The sequence below is a fragment of the Podarcis erhardii genome (genome assembly GCF_964252035.2).
Source record: "Podarcis erhardii genome assembly, chromosome: 3".
Lineage (NCBI taxonomy): Eukaryota > Metazoa > Chordata > Lepidosauria > Squamata > Lacertidae > Podarcis > Podarcis erhardii.
This window is the reverse complement of record NC_138507.1, coordinates 45597664-45616209: the sequence shown is the minus strand read 5'-3', so window position 1 is coordinate 45616209 and position 18546 is coordinate 45597664. Positions and strand designations below refer to the sequence as shown.

General features: G+C 39.5%; 1 long non-coding RNA gene across 1 annotated transcript in view; it reads left to right on the top strand.

Annotated features, from left to right (window-relative positions):
- LOC309339437 overlaps positions 1-8128 on the top strand; it is a 657715-nt gene extending 649587 nt beyond the window's left edge. The window contains exon 2 of the long non-coding RNA XR_014155348.1: positions 7997-8128. This is a non-coding gene — a long non-coding RNA (uncharacterized lncRNA). The remainder of the gene's footprint in view (positions 1-7996) is intronic.
- Positions 8129-18546: the final 10418 nt, after the last annotated feature.

Sequence of the window (18546 nt, the reverse complement as noted above, 5' to 3'; positions counted from 1 at the left end):
TAACTCAGAATGTGATATATTTAGATCATGGCAAAAGGACTTCCATAATAATATATATGCTTCTGCTGCAGAAAACAAAGCAATATGCTTTACTGGAATTTGAGACCTATGCATGTTTATTTGGAAACAGGTCTCAGGATGGAGGATAAATTTGCCTGGTTGGATTTTTTGCAGCATGCCATCCTGTTCAGATGTTCCCAAACATGCTCAATACAGACTCATTTCAGGGAGAATTACCTGGTGTAGATAAAACGGACTACTAATGTGTGCCAGTTCTCACAGTCATCTGACCAAATCCACATGTTTTGCCTATCCATCAGTTGATCACCCTACTTCATAGCGCTAAAGAGGGATTTCTCATGCATTTCATTAGGTAGAATTTCTGTTTCTGAAAAGTCACTTGACCATAAGAATAGTCCATGAGATAAGGTGTGTGTATGTGCATGTGTTTATGGAAGACAACCTTACTCAGCTACGAGTGATCGCCAAAGAAGAAGAATGAGCACACACTCATGTGTTACTTTAGGTTTGTTTGTTTATTTTAAAACTGTCCCTTCATGTCTTCATTTTTGTATACCTTTATAAATAAGCCTATATTGGCTGCAATCCTACTTTCTTCTTTAACCACGTTTGGGAACAGAATGCTACTTTGAAAGGCGTCCTTTGTCTTCAGAAATAAATGTTTCAAAACCAAATACTTTCCTTGTATTTCATAGGCAGGCAGAAGATAGATGGGGGTCTACTGGTGGGCAGGAATGGTGGAGAAATTCATTTCAGTTTGCATTTAAAGGCAAACTTACTTAATACACTTTCCAAAACCGTGTGTGGACTGAAGCACAGCTATGCTTTGAAATTCTCTCCATTTTTCAATGTACTTCTCCAGCAACATATGTACAACAATGTATATATTTGAGCATATACTGGGGAAAACAACGTAACAAAATGCAGTATGATAGGGAAAACTGCTTTGAAAGAATTTCTATATTAGGTCAAATTGAATACCAAAGTGTGTATCTTAATAGAAATTGTGTATTAAAGTGCTGATGAGGTTTCATGGGGACTTATTTTTTATTTCTTAGTAAATAGTAATATTAATTGATATGGAAATGATTATTTTCATTAGATCAGCAAGAGTTTTTGATGCACTGTTATTGTTACTCAACACCCAAAATACTCTCTCCTGCCCTGCTGATTTATGGTTGAATCCAGCACAAAAACATGCAGCAGAACTTTACCTCTCTTACATCTACCTGTGCACCCTCTGCACCACCCCTAAATGTGCTCTGGAATATTGGGGGCAAACCCCAGATCAGAACTGGGGTGCATATTTGACTGAGGGATATGCAGAGAGCAAAGTTCCACTGCATGAGCTAAAGTTGTTCAACTTCTGCAATGACTGAGTTGGAGAAGACCCTGTGATTAGTAGAATCTCTCATCTGCAGTAACTCAAATGTAGGTTTGCGCTTGTCTTTGTGAGTCATCTCAGCACCTGGATCATGAGATGCAGTAGGTAATTGGCTGTATCCCCTTAGCCTCCATTTTGCATCTGGCTCCATTTAGTAGGTCTCAGGGCTCTAATAAAAAGGAAAAAAGGGGGGGTGATTTCACAAGCCTGAAGTCTGCCTGCAGGCATTCACTCTGATCTACAAGTTAAAAATAGAGAATATTTTTGTCAGGAAAAGAAATAAAATGTCAATACCATATAAATTAATAAAACACTGACATTTTGTTAATATGAAAATGTAGACAATCAAAGATAAAGTACTGTTATACTCTTCTTTGATATTCAAAAATTATTTGGCACCACAATTGTGAAGGTTCAGACTAGGGGATGAGCTGGGGGTGTACATACAAGAGGTGCTGGCCCTATTATTATCATCATTATTATTATCACATTTCTATACTACCCAATACCTGTAGATCCCAGGGGAGTTCTCCCTGCTCAACTAGAGGTCGGAATGGAACAGGTGTACTCTGAATGCAAGGATATTGGAAGCAGAACCAGTGCCCATCCCCTTCCCTTGTTTGAGCCTCGCATGTTCTTTTTCAGGCATAGGCAAACTCGGCCCTCCAGATGTTTTGGGACTACAATTCCCATCATCCCTGACCACTGGTCCTGAAAATTAGGGATGATGGGAGTTGTAGTCCTAAAACATCTGGAGGGCCAAGTTTGCCTATGCCTGTTCTTCTTGAATACCTGAAGAAGAGTTATAGGAAGTGGAGGTTCCAGACATTCTTTTACCAAAGAATTACAGAGCAAAAGGAGAGCAACCAATGGGATTAAACTCCATGCAAAAATGAACAAGATCATGCCATTTAAAAATGTGTTGTTCAGTTAAGCCGAGGGGCAGACCCTCCCTATTTTCCAGGGACATCCCTGACTTAGAGAAGCTATCCCAGTTTTTGATTTGAACCCAGAATGTCCCACTTTTCCTTGTTGTTGTTGTTTAGTTGTTTAGTTGTGTCCGACTCTTCGTGACCTCATGAATCAGAGCATGCCAGGCACTCCTGTCTTCCACTGCCTCCCGCAGTTTGGTCAAACTCATGCTGGTAGCTTCGAGAACACTGTCCAACCATCTCGTCCTCTGTCGTCCCCTTCTCCTTGTGCCCTCCATCTTTCCCAACATCAGGGTCTTTTCCAGGGAGTCTTCTCTTCTCATGAGGTGGCCAAAGTATTGGAGCCTCAGCTTCACGATGTCCTTCCAGTGAGCACTCAGGGCTGATTTCCTTCAGAATGGATCGGTTTGATCTTCTTGCAGTCCATAGGACTCTCAAGAGTCTTCTCCAGCACCATAATTCAAAAGCATCAATTCTTCGGTGATCAACCTTCTTTATGGTCCAGCTCTCACTTCCACACATCACTACTGGGATGTCTGGGATTCCTTAGGATGTCCCTATTTTCATCAGAGAAATGTTGGAAGGTATGGAGTTATTCAACTCCTGAGCTGCCTGAAGGCAATCCTATATAGGGAAGGTTTTTTAAAAATGTTATATTATGTATTTATATATGTTGGAAGCTGCCTAGAGTGGCTGGGGCAACCCAGTAAGATGTGGGGGGTAGAAATAGTAAAATTATCATTATGGAATAGGACGTCCCTATTTTCATTGGAGAAATGTTGGAGGGTATGGAGGGATTGTACCTAATGAAGTAATGCCATTTGTAGAAGGATGTCAGCTTGTGCAACAGAACTTCCCCTACCTCTCCTTCCCTTGCATGTCACCTCAAAAAGTTTGTTCGAGCTGTTTCTACAACACACTGAAATAGATTGGGAGACACAGAGGGTGCTTGGGGAATGAGAGGGCAGTTCCACCGCAAGTCATTGCATGACTGTATACCTGCCAAGTGCCCTGGAAGGAACGGATCATCTAATTTTTTCATGTGAGATCTTGGTGGTCATTTTGGGTGCAGAACTCTCACTCTGAAAAAAGCACAAGATCTCACTGGAAAAATCTTTTTTGGAGGGGCCAAGAGCAAAGTGTGGGTCATGTGACTCACCTGGGAACGTGTATCAGAAGACACACATCCTGGTTTGAATCTGAAAAAGTTGGATGGTATGTGAATACAATGATTTTGTTGGATATATCAAAAAATCCTTATTGTTAATCTGGTTTATCCATTACTTGGAAGTAGGTTAAGTCGATTGGCTCTTTCATCTAACATGTTGGTTTCATTGTGTTCAGTGGAGACAGTGTGGGCCAGCAAACTGCTTCCATTAGGCCTATGATACGTAAAGATGTATTGATATGGGTGTAATAACATAGAGGACCCCCTGATCATTGCATTGTTATTGATGAAGGAAGTGGAAAACTGTAATGGGTGCTGGAAAACTCCTGAGTGAAATAGAAGAGATCAAATGAAATGGCCTGGGAAACTATCAGTGAAGGGTATGAGCGTGTGTAAGAGACAGAAAGAGAGATTACAAACTGATGTTATGTGTCGACTTGTTTTAAAAATCTTTCTCCAACATGTTGCATTTTAATACAACCAGGCTGGCCTTTGGCAATTTACCAGTGACTACCACTTCCCTGTACTGCGTATTGCCACAGTACTTCTATGATGCATACATCTGGGTGCAATGCATAGCATTACCCAGGCTGATACTACTAGCGGGGAGTGTGTGCCTTTCTCTGTTACAGTAATAGATGAGCTTGGCTTCAGCTCCAGCTGCCACAATTATTTATGGGAAGCAAGTTTATGATAATAAAACCTCCACATGCTTACAAATCGCCTAGCATTCATATGGTTGTCTTGGAAAAAAACCAACCGGTAGATATTTCTTATGCTGGTTTTCAGTCTTAGACTTACAGTGCAATTCAATCATCCAAGGAATATGCTTCTGGGCACTGGTAAAACCCAGGAAGTTTCTATGATTATAAGGTGCACTGCTCTTGCTGGGTTGGAAGAAGTGAAGGGTGCTGAAAGGAGTTGATCTAATAATCTTTGTGGGCGGGGGTAAAGAGAAATAGAGAAGCCAGATGGGTGGGGTATAAATAAATTATTATTATTATTATTATTATTATTATTATTATTATTATTATTATTTGTTGGGAGAGGAAGCTTTTTGTCATCTCATAATGACAAGCCTCATCCACATGACACAATTCTTAGATTTCACCCAATGCCCTAAAAGTTGTTTAAAATGACCACTCTCACTTTTACCAGAGACAAATGGCCCTGAAAAATACTCCTCTCTCTCTCTCTCTCTCTCTCTCTCTCTCTCTCTCTGTGTGTGTGTGTGTGTGTGTGTCGGGGAACAAGATTTGGCCCAACGCTCACATGCTATTCATGGAAATTATCTACCTCATTTTTAAAAAATTGGGACCTCAGACATTGCTGGACTACAACCATCACCCCTAGCCGATTTAGACAGTCAACAGGGATGATGGGAGCTGTAGGCCAACATTTGAGGACCAAAGCACAGTAGCGGCTGCTGAGGCGGCATGGGTTAGACTCCATTGTTCTCCCAGCTTCACAACACAACATGTGACCATGAGATGAAGGGGTGAGGCATGGGGAGCTCGGCAAGTTGTGGCAGATTGGCTCCACTGCCATGTACCACATTGTGCTGAACTCTGTGTACCTCTCTCAGTAAACAGCAGTAACCTGCTGCATGGGGAAACCAGGGGAGAGCTAGGGAGCCCCAGCCTCAATGGCTGCTACTGTCCAAGGGTGAAAAGCTCTGATCTACTTGGGCACCAAGTCTTTCTTTCTCTCTCTGTCTCTCTCTGTCTCTCTCTTCCTTTCCCTCTGCCTCTCCTCTTTCTCCTGAGTGTGCAGTACATCCTCCTGAATTTTTGGGTTTCCATCCAGGAACCATGGTGGTTATATTGGCTCCTTTCTCACCAGAAAGGTGAGATATAATTTTTACTAGTGGTGTGCTTGGGTTTCATTGCTTCAGGTGCTCTTGAACTGAGGGCGGGTGGGAGAGTTCTGCCATCATTATTTGCCTCATGACTGGCCATGCTTCAGGGTGTATGGATTGCGCATATTGCTGCTCACTTCTGCCAAGGTATTGTTTACATTCTTTCTATGCTTTCAGACATGTTCAAGAAGAATAGGAATCATTGTGCCTTGCCTTTTATGTTTTGGATAGGATCACATCACTGGATTCATGAAGCATGAGCCATTGACTTTCTGAATAGGAGTTTTACATGCACTAATGTTCCAATAAAAGTTCCATAAGACATATCTTTTCTACAGTAGTATTTTCTTTGTGTCCAGTGAACTCAGGGCTAATTCTTTTGAAATATTCTTTCCGATACGCAACAGCAAACTTTACATATATGCAGTTTAGTACAAGCACACACACACACACACACACACACACACACACAAATATTCACAATTATTTAAAACAGTTTACTTGCAGCCATTGTTGGAGACTCTGCTTCTGATATCACTATTATTTCATGAGCAATTTGCAATTGCTTCAGTGACAAAAGTAGCTCAGTACTTGGGGGAAAGAAAGGCAGAAAGAACCAGCAATCCCCTTAGAATAAGTCTGTTTTATGAATCTGGAAAATAACAAGTAATCATTGCTTGTTATACTTTTTGACAGCTTAAGTATAAAAAAAAAATCAATTACTATGAAACTAGTATCCAGATTAATGTTGAAAATAAACCTGCTTCTAAGGGTACCTGCTAAAAGAGCATTGATTTTTTATTGTTTGAGGGAGGCTAGCTATATTTAATTTCTTTTATTGATTTTTTCCTTAAGCCCTATATTCGATGCATGTGAGATACAATGCAATTTCTTATAGGGAAGCAATGCCCAGTGTCAGACTTGTGAATTAATTTTACAGGGGCGAGAGCAATGCTTAGTAATTTGCTGAGTATTTCAGTGCAAAGCTGGTAATTCCCCTCCCCCCCTTTATTATTTATAAATATCAAGAGGTCCAGAACTGGGCAGGCTGGTGTGGGTTCAAATGAGAGGACATTGCAGTAATTTCTAACAGTATGACACATCAGCACACACCTTTCACATTTCTCATCTACTTTGAATGTCAATGACTAGAGGGAATCCATGCAATTCACACAAAAAGGAGCACACCGGTTTTTTTTCTTCCAAACTCTCTGATTCTAAACTTTTTAAAGAAAACAAACAAACAAACAAACAAACAAACATTTAACAAAACATTGCAATTAAATACCCTGGTGCTAAATGTTAGGTTTTGAAGCCACTCCTGTCCTTTAAAAGAAATTCCATAAAATAATCTGCATCTAGCAGCAGTTATGAGAGGAATTTTAATGATGCCTGCGTCAGCAAAATGAAAGCAACGTCCTTGTGGTAAGAGAAATGCAAAGGTTCTCCCCCCCATCAAACAAATTTAAAATACATTAATGCCATGACGAAGGGGAAGAGAGTGAAATGGCTGAGGCACTGTGCATAATAGTTTGGCTCCTTCAATGATGCTTATTGTGTGGTGGATTATGAGTCACTCCAAGCCGCCGCCGTGGCTCTCCTTGTCTCAGTATGCTGGCTACGGTGGCTGTTCTTTGCACAGCGAGCTGCCTGGTTTCCGCAGATAGCTCAGGTGATGGGTTGTTCAACGGTAAACCACTAATGCGATGTTGCTGAGAAATGCTGCCTGAAAGCGGGAAGGCGAAAAAATCTGACATGTGAAGGTACTGTATGGTCAGAGCCAATTTACTCTAGGAAGTAAAACATCATACTCCATCTCACTCAAACAGACGCAGGCCTTACCCCCTCAGAGGAGATGTTGGTGCTTAATAAAGATGTCACAGCTATAGCTGTGATGGCCTGATTACTTCTGAGCCTTCATCTAATCGTTTAACCTGTTTGAAATGGGGCAGTGGGTGGCAGTGTTACTCTGCAGCTTCCCAAAATGGCAGGCAAGCCATTTCTTCAGGGAGGAGAAGAGGAAGTTAGACACAGCAGTGAAAGGTGGGCTCATTTGCAAGAGGCTCCTGCGTTGACATCCAAGCTTATTAATCAAATATCATATTCTCCTTTCCTTCTTTTTTGACAATAGCAATATAAGGATGGGCACACTTGTCAATTCCCCTTTTTCTCTCCTTTTTTCCAGTCATCAAATTCAGTTTTCTACATTTATTTGTTTCTTTGTATGTTTAAAATATCCTTGTGAAGATTCACCAGCGTTTTAGTGTAGATTTCTCCTAATATAGACATTTTTGTATACAGTTTTGCCTAATGCACATGTTTTTGCAAAGCACATTCCCTCCAATACAATGCATTTCTGCAAAAAAATGGCAAAAATGTGTGAATTTTAAAGGGTGGCTGTGTTTCGGTTATCGTATTGTTCTGGCAAGTGTGAATTGGGTAGGTTCACTTTTAAATGCAACCTGAATTAACAATTTGTCCCCCATCTCTTGCAGCAAGTGATGAGGGATGCATCACTGGTGCAAATAAGATATTATCAAGAGTTTTGGTTTACAACAAAAATGGAAGCTGGGTAACAGTATTTCACAATTTGTTGTGTTATAAATATTAGGGAGGGCAATTTGTTTATCAAGTGGTTTTTTTCTTTAAAAAAATGTTTCGAGGTACTCTCATTTTCCTACTCATATTGAAATACTGCCCCTCAATGAGGCCAAACTTAGATTCACAAAATGTTTAGGGGTATGTGTACCCCTGTGTCCCCCCCCCCACCGAAAAAAGCACTGTTTTTACCAATATGATTTCTTCCTGGCCAACATGTTTAGAAGTTTTACAACCAAGGCACATTTACTTAGCAGTAAAAATGCAATAAGACTTAAAACGTTACTGGAAATATTTAATTTAAATTTTCAGTTTCCACACAAAAGAAAAAAGACAGCTTGTCAGTAAATCTGAAGTATTTAGGAAAGTAATACGCTTACTAAATTGTAGGCAAGTAAATACTGGACCACATATATATGGAAAATTGGTAGCATAATTGTGCACACAGAGGACATTTTTCATAAATGTATCACAGCACTAGCATAAAAGGAACAGGCAGTTGTAAATAATCACATTAACTTATTTTAATTGGAAGTCTAACTAATAAGAGTGTACTGTTCTTTAGCAAAATAACAAAAGAGCACATATGGAACAAAATGTATCAAATTAAAAGTACAAATTAGGGATGTTTCATGCTGCTGTAAATTAAAGTGTTTGAGAGCCTATATAAAAATTGTTGCTTTGAAATCAAAACATACTCTGGTTATTTTTCACACATTCTTTCAAGCGCCTCTTAGCACCACCAGGAACACTGATGGTGGTCTCATCATGACATTTTACCTTCTATGGACTCATATGTTCCAGATTTGAGAAACTCCTTTCACAGTCATGATAAGCTGATCACCACGAGTGCTTCACACAATGTTGGCATCAGTTTTTGGAGCATATCTGCCAGTAGGCAATTTTGCTTTCATTAGTGGGGTTGATGGGTACCTCCTTCACCAAGGAAAGTATGTCTTGTGGAGTTGTGGTGTTGCATATTGCAGCCCTGACACAGCACTGCATGTCCCAGCCACATACCAGCCGCTGAATGCCTGTCTGGTAACAATACCGTACTGTTACAGAAAAATTTGATTCAGCTGGAAATCTATGCCAACATGACGTATCAATTTTGCCTTTGCTATGAGCAATGAGTACAGTGCCACAGTCAAGGAATCAGAGAAAGCAATGTTTGTTTTAAGTCAATACTTTCTATAGTAACTGCAGTATAGAATATGTTCCCCACAACAACAGAGGTGCATAATTAATCTTTGAATAGCATGTGCAAACCCAATACTAATACCCAGAATGCTTGTGATATCTAACACAGACATTTACACCCACATGTCTATTTACCTATTCATTAGCTTGGGGTAACAAAGGATAGACTTCCTTCAGAAAGCTCCCACCAGTAGTTGGATTAAGTCTACATTTGCATTATATGGGAAACATCCTCAGTCACTTGTCAGTGTGTCCTGATTGGCCAGAGACCCCTGATGACCTCCCACCCTGCCTTTCTGCAGTGGGAGAAGTGTGTTTTGATATCTGCTGATAAATCCCTGCTGTTTGTCATTTATCATCCCTTCCATCCAGCCCTCTGTTTTAGAGCTAATGCCCATTAGGAACTTTTCTACACTAGATATCTCTTAGCGTCCACTTTGTCCAGTCTTCTTTCTGGGTTCCCTTCTCATCATAGGAATCTTTCTATTAAATTATTTTCTGTTATGCATTGCTCCCTAACTACACCCCTGTCTATTTATTCCCCCCACCCAACTGTGCTATCCTCCAGTCCTCTCTATCTGGCTGGCCGCTGGGCTTGCATACTCAGAACTTATTATCTGGTTTTCTTCTCCCCAATGCTTTCTTTTTAACCCCTCCTCTTATCTTTCTCAGAAATTGGGATATCTCTCCCTAAATAGGGATTCCATGTACACATATGCATCTCTCCTTTCCCTTCTGGACACCCCACATAGAACCCATTAAACTCTCTCAAATTCATATTTTTATTTTATTTTATTTTATTTTATTTTATTTTTGTATTCAGCCCACTAAAATAGAAGGTTTGCTATGGAAGATTAATGTCTTCGGGTGCAATCTACCACATACCACTGTTTTACAGCTTTCATTATTTAAATGAATGGATGTAGCAAGGCTTCAGTGCTTGGTGGATTACATACCTTCAAACATCTGTCTGAAATGCCAGTGGAATCAGATCCATCTTAGAAAACAAATTTGTTAGAGTCCCAGGCATGACGTCTGCCTGGAACAGAATATATTTTCTGGAAAAGCGGATGTTAAGACAAAAAGAGAGAGGAGAAACTTGAAGAGCAATTTGCTAAAGACAATGAACAAGACTTTAAAGACATTGGAAGCAGGAGGAAGTGTGGCACTGAGAAGTCAAAGATGTGAAAGGAACATTGAAGGGGGACAAGGGGATTCAAAAGTGGTTAACTGTGGGAATGTTGGCCTTCAGCGTGGAAAGTGTTGGTGAGATGAAAACATCTTAACCAGTCATTGGCAACCTGGTTTTGTACTACATCTCCCATCAGTCTGGCCATGTTGGTTGGAGATCATGTGAGTTGTAGTCCAAAGCATTTGGACAGCACCAGTTTGGCAAAGGCTGATCTATTCCCTTGGTGTGTGTTTTTAAAGAGCATCAGGAGCAATTTTAAGCAAGGATAGAAAAAAATGGTTTAAACTAACTGATTAATTACACACTGTCATTAGGGGTGGGTGGCATTCAGTCAAGAACTATTAAAAGAACTCAAATGTAGAGATACGTTTTGAAATCCATCTTCCTCTGCAACATAGTTGTGGTTCCAGCTACACAAGGCAGTTCAATGATGGATGCTGTTTATCTGACAGAATTTGACTGCCTCACAGTGATTCAATATTAGCATATGGTTATAAGTGTAGGAAATAAAACTGTACTTTGAAAGTATTAATTTGATACGTAGAGGGTTGGATTGAGTATAGCCCTCCACTCACCAGATTATTCCTGCAAAGAATGCAATTTTCTACTTGGGATCCAACCTATCATGTTGGAAAGGAATGTTCTGCAGCAGCCAATAAACGTATGTGCTGAATAATGGGGAATGAATATGGAGCCCAAAAGCATGATTGATTAATGTCTGGCAAGTTGCAGAATCTGGGAAACTAACATTTTAAGGCCCGTTCCATGGCCAATAAGCATGAGACACCTTTGTCCGGCAGCACTGTGGCCCATAGATTGCAGCAAAATACTGGGCAAGGTTTTGCCCAATATCTTCTCTGTGTGATGGGCTTGTGGGGAAAAGCTGTCCCGTGAGCTCTTGCTGAAGAGGGAAGGGGAAGTCTATATAAGGCTGCTTCTCCTGGAGCTCACAGTCATTTTGCTTTGAGAGCTTCCCACCTGCCCACTTTCAGGTTAGTGTGTTTACTGAGCAATTTTGGGTCGTTGGTTCACAGGGCCGGAAATGATTCGGCTCCCCCCCACTTGATTGGCACTTGGTTGGGGTCGTCCCCCCACCTTTCCCTCAGTGAAATTATGGTTTTCCTTTGTTAGGCAAAAGTACATTGTATGAGGGCAGAAATGGCATTGGTCAGGATCAACATAGTATAGGAGGGCCCCATAAGGCAAACCCAAGCTTGGCTTGCACCATGGCAAGGTTCAACATTGGCTAGTTCTCATCATAGAGGTTTGGAGTGATCCAAAACCAGCAGATGCATTCCATCAACATGGGGCTTGTGGAATGATGAACTGATCCTGGGTCTCAATGCCATGCCAACCCTTGCCCTGCCTGCTGCTGTCAATAAAAATTTGGTCTGATTTTATCCCACTACCTTTCTACAGACTGGTTATTTTGCTGCTCTCATGGGTCACATAATGTGCCTGCCTGGGCAATGGAGGGCGATGGTACTATAGAAGACTTAATTGCTTTCTCCAAACAATGGCAATATTTTGTAAGATGCACCACTACAAAATAATAATAGTTGCTGTGTATCAGACACGTTTTAAAATCTTTTATTGTCCCTTTCTCTTTGCTTTTTTAAAATACATATTTAACACTCCACGTTTGTTGACTGTGTTCACTGCAAGCTTCTTCTTTTTTATTTTTAAATAAAACTAAATAAATAATTTTAAAGAAGAAAAGTAGAGATTTAGATAACAGAACGTATACAGAATTGATAAGGCAGAGATTAACTGCCAAGCCATCAACTTGTGAAAATCAGTATATCTTCAACATTTATTAAATCTTCTTGTTTCTGAAATGTTGGCTGGGAAGTGCAGGCTAAATGACATGTCTTTAAAAAAAAAATTAAAAAAACAAAAGTGGAAATGCTGCAAATCTCACAATCTTAATATAGATCTTAAAGGTTGTATCTTGATAATTACAGGCAACCTGCTAAAATGTCAAGTAATGTGACAAGGACCGGAATACATATGTTTAAGCCACATTGCAATTATTGACTTAAACACTTGAGCTTCCATTTAAGATGACAAATGAAATTATGGCATCTAGTGCAATTTCATTATTCTTCCTAAGCATAAACACTTGGGGCACTTGGAAAGCAAGCCATGAAATGAAATGAAACAAATTTGGTGTTATCTGTTAAATTGTATTGCTTTGTCTTTTGAGAAATTGGGAAAAATTGTGTACAGAGTGGGATGGATATATGGTGTCATGTGCAGGCATGGGCAATTCCTCAGTCATTAAGGGGCTGAATTTGCCATGTGCTTTTTTGAAGCCATAATGGGAGCATGTGGAGGAAGTACTCCAGCATCTGGCCAGTGGCAAGGGACAACTGAACAACCAGGGGGATAGTCACATACCTTTCTAAGTGGTGGTAGAAACCATACACCCATACAAGTGTAACAGCAAAAGATTAGTCAGTTATCATTTGCATATGGAGGATTGGTTTGGATTGCTTCCCTAATAGACCTTTGGGGCTCACTTTTTTTCACCCATACCATGACATGTGAGGGTGTGACATTAATTTGGTTAGGCTAACAGGCAATAAAATCCTACCTTATTCTTCTTTACCTTGGTCACAGCAAACAAGGACAACAGGCAGGGAAGAAGATAACTTAGATACCCTGGTGAGCAGCCTGGTTACCCAACCTACATTACATTGTTAGCTGGCTCCAGGTGGTGGGGTAGGAAGAAGAGTACTGACCTTTCATTGTGGACTCTATCCCATACCCATGCTCATCTTTTCTTGTCTGCTCATCCTAAGGGTGAGACAATGAGGGATCTAGCATGAGCAGACAATGAAAGTCATGGTTCGGCCAGTTGGTTGCAATGACCCTTTGGCCAATCCATTGAACCACTTTGTTATTGTCCAACAGAGAGGCAGAGGGAGACCTGCACATGAGTATGATGCTCACTGTAGATTCTTATGGTTAACATGTTGTACCCCTTCCATCCAAGTACTGTCTTGTATCTTTATACTGTGGTAGGGAGACATACTATCATTAGATCCTAGAAAGATCCTATTGAAGATAGTTCCATGGCTGAAGCTATGGAAATGGACCTTTGTCTGCTGTACCCCTTCCATCCAAGTACTGTCTTGTAGCTTTATACTGTGGTAGGGGGACATACTATCATTAGATCCTAGAAAGATCCTATTGAAGATATTTCCATGGCTGAAGCTATAGAACTGGACCTTTGTTTGCTAGCTGACTGGTACTAATCTAGAGCATTACCAATCAATTTCTGGACCGTCAGCTATATCTTAATGGTCCCAGAGCCTATCCCCAACATATAAGAGAACTGTTTTATAAGCAGAAAGGCAAACTGATTCTGAAGTTAGGAGATTCTGCTACTGCCAGCATTACTTTTTGAACCTTTGTGGAATGATTGCTTTCGGAAGAAGCTTAATGTTGTTTAATCCATTTGGGAAGTATACCGCAGTGCTATATTAACTAATATTTCACAAAGCACTGAAATAGAAAGCAACATTGTTGATTTTTTTTCTTCATCTTCCATATATATTTTGGTCAGCAGTACAAAAGAAAAGAACACCAGAAAGATGATACGATCTCATAGCCTAGTTTCTATCGCTTTGATGTTGTTGAGGTTTGACCATCTTTTTTTTTTTCATGCAGTAACAGTTAAGAGTTTTATTGTCCCAATTAATCTTAAGATCCCACTAGGGGAAATGGAGCAGATCATTGTTCTCAAGTTGTTTATATATTTAGAAAGAAATGTGTCTTCTGCTACGGATATCTCTGTGCTTTTAGGCAAAATTATGTTTTCAACAAGTACCAGTTTAAACCTCTTCTAAATATTTTTCTGAATAAACATCCGTGTTGTGTAAGATCTGGATTCAGTTCACATCTCACATTTAAAGGTGAACCTCTATCTAGCTTTATTCAATTATTTTAAGCAGCAAATCAATAATTATGAAGATGACACTTGATTCATGGTGCAATCTGACTGTGTGCTATTGAACTGAAGTGGCAATATCTTATAGAAAGGTATAGTAAATATATATTTAAAGTCCCATGTATGCTGCTCACTCAAATGGTTTTTCTCTCCACCAGCGGCAAAAATTCCAAAGGAAACAGCAGTGGGCCTCGTGAGAGGATCTTTACAGTTATTTCACAACTAGCTGAGGACAGGGCAACTCCCTACTTTTCAACTATGCTGCCAAGATCCTGCAAAAGAGAATTGGGTTGCTCAAAGGAGCAAGAGTTGTGTAATTTCCTGTAAAGTTTGTGAATGCTAAGTAACTCAGTGTCAACTAGAGTCTAAGCAATCCAGACCCTCCCTCCCATTTCTAATTTCCATCTTTAATTTATTGAATGTATTTGTATGCCACATCCCACTTAACGAATCCCTAAGTGGCTCACAGGCAATAAGCAACAGAAAAAGCACATCGTAGTGACAGCATAAGTCATATAATTAAAAAGTCAATAAAACAATTATAAATTGCATTCAGTAGAACAATACTGGCAGAACATCAGCTAAAAAGTAAGTCAAACATTATTACATTCTCTCTCTCTCTCTCTCTCTCTCTCTCTCTCTCACACACACACACACACACACACAATAACTCAATAATCATTTTGTCAACTCAATCCATTTCAATTCAGAGCTAACATACAACAAGACCCTGGTCGAATAGAAATACCCACAACAGTACTTTGACAAGCACTCATTCTCCCAACCCATCACTCACACTCCCAACCCATCACTCACACTCATCAGTCACATAGACTGTCCTCCAAACTCTTTTCAACTGCACTTGCCAAAACAATATGAGAACTGAAATACACCCACCATTCAAAATTCACACTTCTCTGAATTATGCAGTGCAATTTTCCAACGAAACAATGTTCACAAAAATGCACATTTTAGATGGAATTATGCATAAAAATAAATATATTAGTGGAAATGTTTGTGGATTATTTAGGTCTTTAAAAAGTTACATGCCACTATTCATCGGCTAGGTTTCAAAGAGGAAAACAACAATAAAAATTATACAACATGCAAAATTTAAAACATAGATCAAGCCTCAAATATTTAACAATTAAAAATTTAAAAAATAAGCAGTGGGATAAAGTTCCAAATAGTTAGGTCCACTACAATGAAGGCACAGATCCTCATGTTAATGGCCCATGGGGGAGCACTATTAGTGCTCCCCCGGATGATATCAGGGTAAGGCGGTCCTTAATGTATCCTGGGTTTAGGCCAAGGCTTAGGTATTTATGGCTTTGTACACTAGTGCCAGAACTGTGAACCTGGCCCAATAGCAAAGGAGAAGACAGGACGGCTCTTTTAAGCAGTTACAAATATAGGAAACTTTAAAATGGAATGGATGAAATAATTTTGGATAAAAAATAAAAAGTGAAAGAAGGGATAGGCTCATTTTTTCTTTCCCATTTTTTTAGCAGATCAAAAAAAAATTGTATAGAATTTAATGGGAATGTTTCCCTCTGTTTAAATGTTTTTATTCAGTTTTACAAAAGTATCAAAATGACATGAACACATGAACAGATATTTGTAACAAAAAATGTTAAAATCATAACTCGATTCATATGCAGATATTGGTAATTTGGTAAAAAAAAAGAAAAAAAGATTTATTTTTTAAAATACACACATCTAGCTGTGTGAAAAAACAGAGGACTATTTCTAATACAAAAAGAGAAATGTGTTCATTTTAGCTGTGACACCATTGCTGCATAAAGTAGTATCATTATCGGTAGCCAACATCTGTGCAGTACCATCCTGCATGATACTAGTGTTCTGCATCTCCCATATAAGTAGGTTTTAAGTAGGGATTAAATGGTATCTGGATAAGAAATCCCCTGAGGATGGCATAGAAAAGTAACCATTTTTATGAAGCCAATGGATGCTCCAAATCATTGTTATTTAGGCAAAACAAAGCAGGGTGAACCAAAAGGGATACTCTCTTTCTCAATATCTCTATATACTGGTATATGGTTTGGCAGGAACTACAAAGTTTTTAATTTGGTTTTTCATTTAATTTTTAAGCCAGAATCCTTCAACCATAACAAAACCTCAATAGTGGGGGGAAAATAGTTGATCAGTGCAGTAGCACCTTGATTTTTAGCATTGTAAACTGTGCTGTATGTAAAATATAAAATACATATTAGAATTATGGCTTATGTAAAATATGTAAAACATAAAATATACATTAAAATACCAATGAAACCAAATATTAAAAACAAATTAAGCTTAAAAAGGAATTACAGAAATACTGTATATAGTAAAAATAAAATTGCATATTAAAATAAATGTCAAATTTCTTATCTATGGTATATATGCTTTACTATTTATATGGACTCTCCACTTCTGCTTCTGTAATCATGATCCCCTCAGCCGAAAACTGCTAGCAGAAATTGGCCAAACGAAAATGATTATCCAAGTCACAACCATGAGTCAATGTGTTCACATGGTATCCAAAACTGCTTCTCTTTATTCTCTTCTGCTTTATTGTTAAGGAAATATTTTTGCAATTGCAATCAGGGAAATATTTATATGGCAGTATTACAACACATGACTGACACAACTTTAAGTAATGGAAAATGTGGCAACCCATTCATATGAGGTGGTGAGAAGCCGGTCAGACCAGTCAACTCCTCTGGTTTCCAATTTACTTGTCCTTCCAAGTCATTGGCAATGATGATGAAAGTCCTCCATACCTGACAGAAGGCCTTCCTACATAATTTCCTCCTCAAATACTACTTTAATGATGGAAGGGAGATTGAGAAAGGGAGATCCCACTGAGGTACAGGGGTGGGGACAGGCTTCACAGGAAATTTCACAGCCCTGCTCTTGTAAATAGTCAAGATGAACAGAGCAATCCTAACTTTTCATGGCACTGGTGGTGGTGGTGAGGAAATCAATGCCATCACCTTCCCATTTTGTTGTCGCCATGGCACACAGTAGGCTTTTTTCCTCCTTTTCCTCTCCCATTGACTAAAATAGAAGGGGATTAATTAAGCTACTTGTGTAGCATCCTTGCATTTCCATTTGTGTGTGAGAGAGGTAAGCGAGGGGCTTTGGGTTTGGCAGATCCATCCCTATCCCCAATCTGTCTTCAAGATGTTTAGCTTCCCACAACATTAAGCCCTTGATGCCTGCGTACCAGGAGCACTCTGGTTGCATAAATGTGGGTGCTCTGTAGGTGGACCTCCATCTTTTCTAGCCCTGTAGCATTTCTGCTGCTTTCTAAAGCCCTTCATCTGGCTTTCAGGTAGGGCTTCAATTGTACTCTAAGGCTGAAACACTTTGCCCACTTCCCTGAACTCAATGGGACTTGCTTGTGAGCAAAGGATTGTACTGTGTGATGCTAAAAAAAATGTATTTTAAGAGTTAATTCTAGTGACGTCTTTTTATACCTCATAATGGTTCGGAGTTATCAGTAAAAGAGCTTCTGGGGGTCCTTTTACTGGACTATGTAAATTACAGAAGATCCTGTAATAGTTAAAAACAGTGACAGCCCCAATGACAAAGCTTCCTACAAAGGAAGCCCATCGAAGCCAACAAATTTTGGGAAGATATTGCAGTACTTGCAATATTGCAGGGAGCCAGTATGGTGTAGTGGTTAGTCTCGTAATCTGGTGAACTGGGTTCGATTCCCTGCTCCTCCACATGCAGCTGCTGGGTGACCTTGGGTTAGTCACACTTCTCTGAAGTCTCTCAGCCTCAGGGAAAGGAGATTGTTAGCCACTTTGAGACTCCTTCGGGTAGTGATAAAGTGGGATATCAAATCCAAACTCTTCTTGTTCTCCTTCTTCTACTGCTACTACTACTTCAGCCTTCATCGGCTGTCATTTTTGCAGTTAATGTTAAAAGGCTTTGGCACACACATTTGAACAGCCGTATTTTTTCCTAAAAATAATTTTGATTCTTGAATTTATCTGAAATGCCTACTGAGTGTTACACTCCCCCCAAAAAAATGCAACTGAGAATGAGGCCATTTGAAAAGCTCAGTGGAGACAGTTTGGTGTGAAATTCCAAAGAAACAAAGCATTTGCATACTGAATGTGGTGAGGGGAGCTGCATTTTGTTAGGTCTGTACATTATGTTTTATTAAGACATCACATCTTGAAACTCCTAATCAAGGCAAAGTAAGAGGCTTGAAATCATTTTAT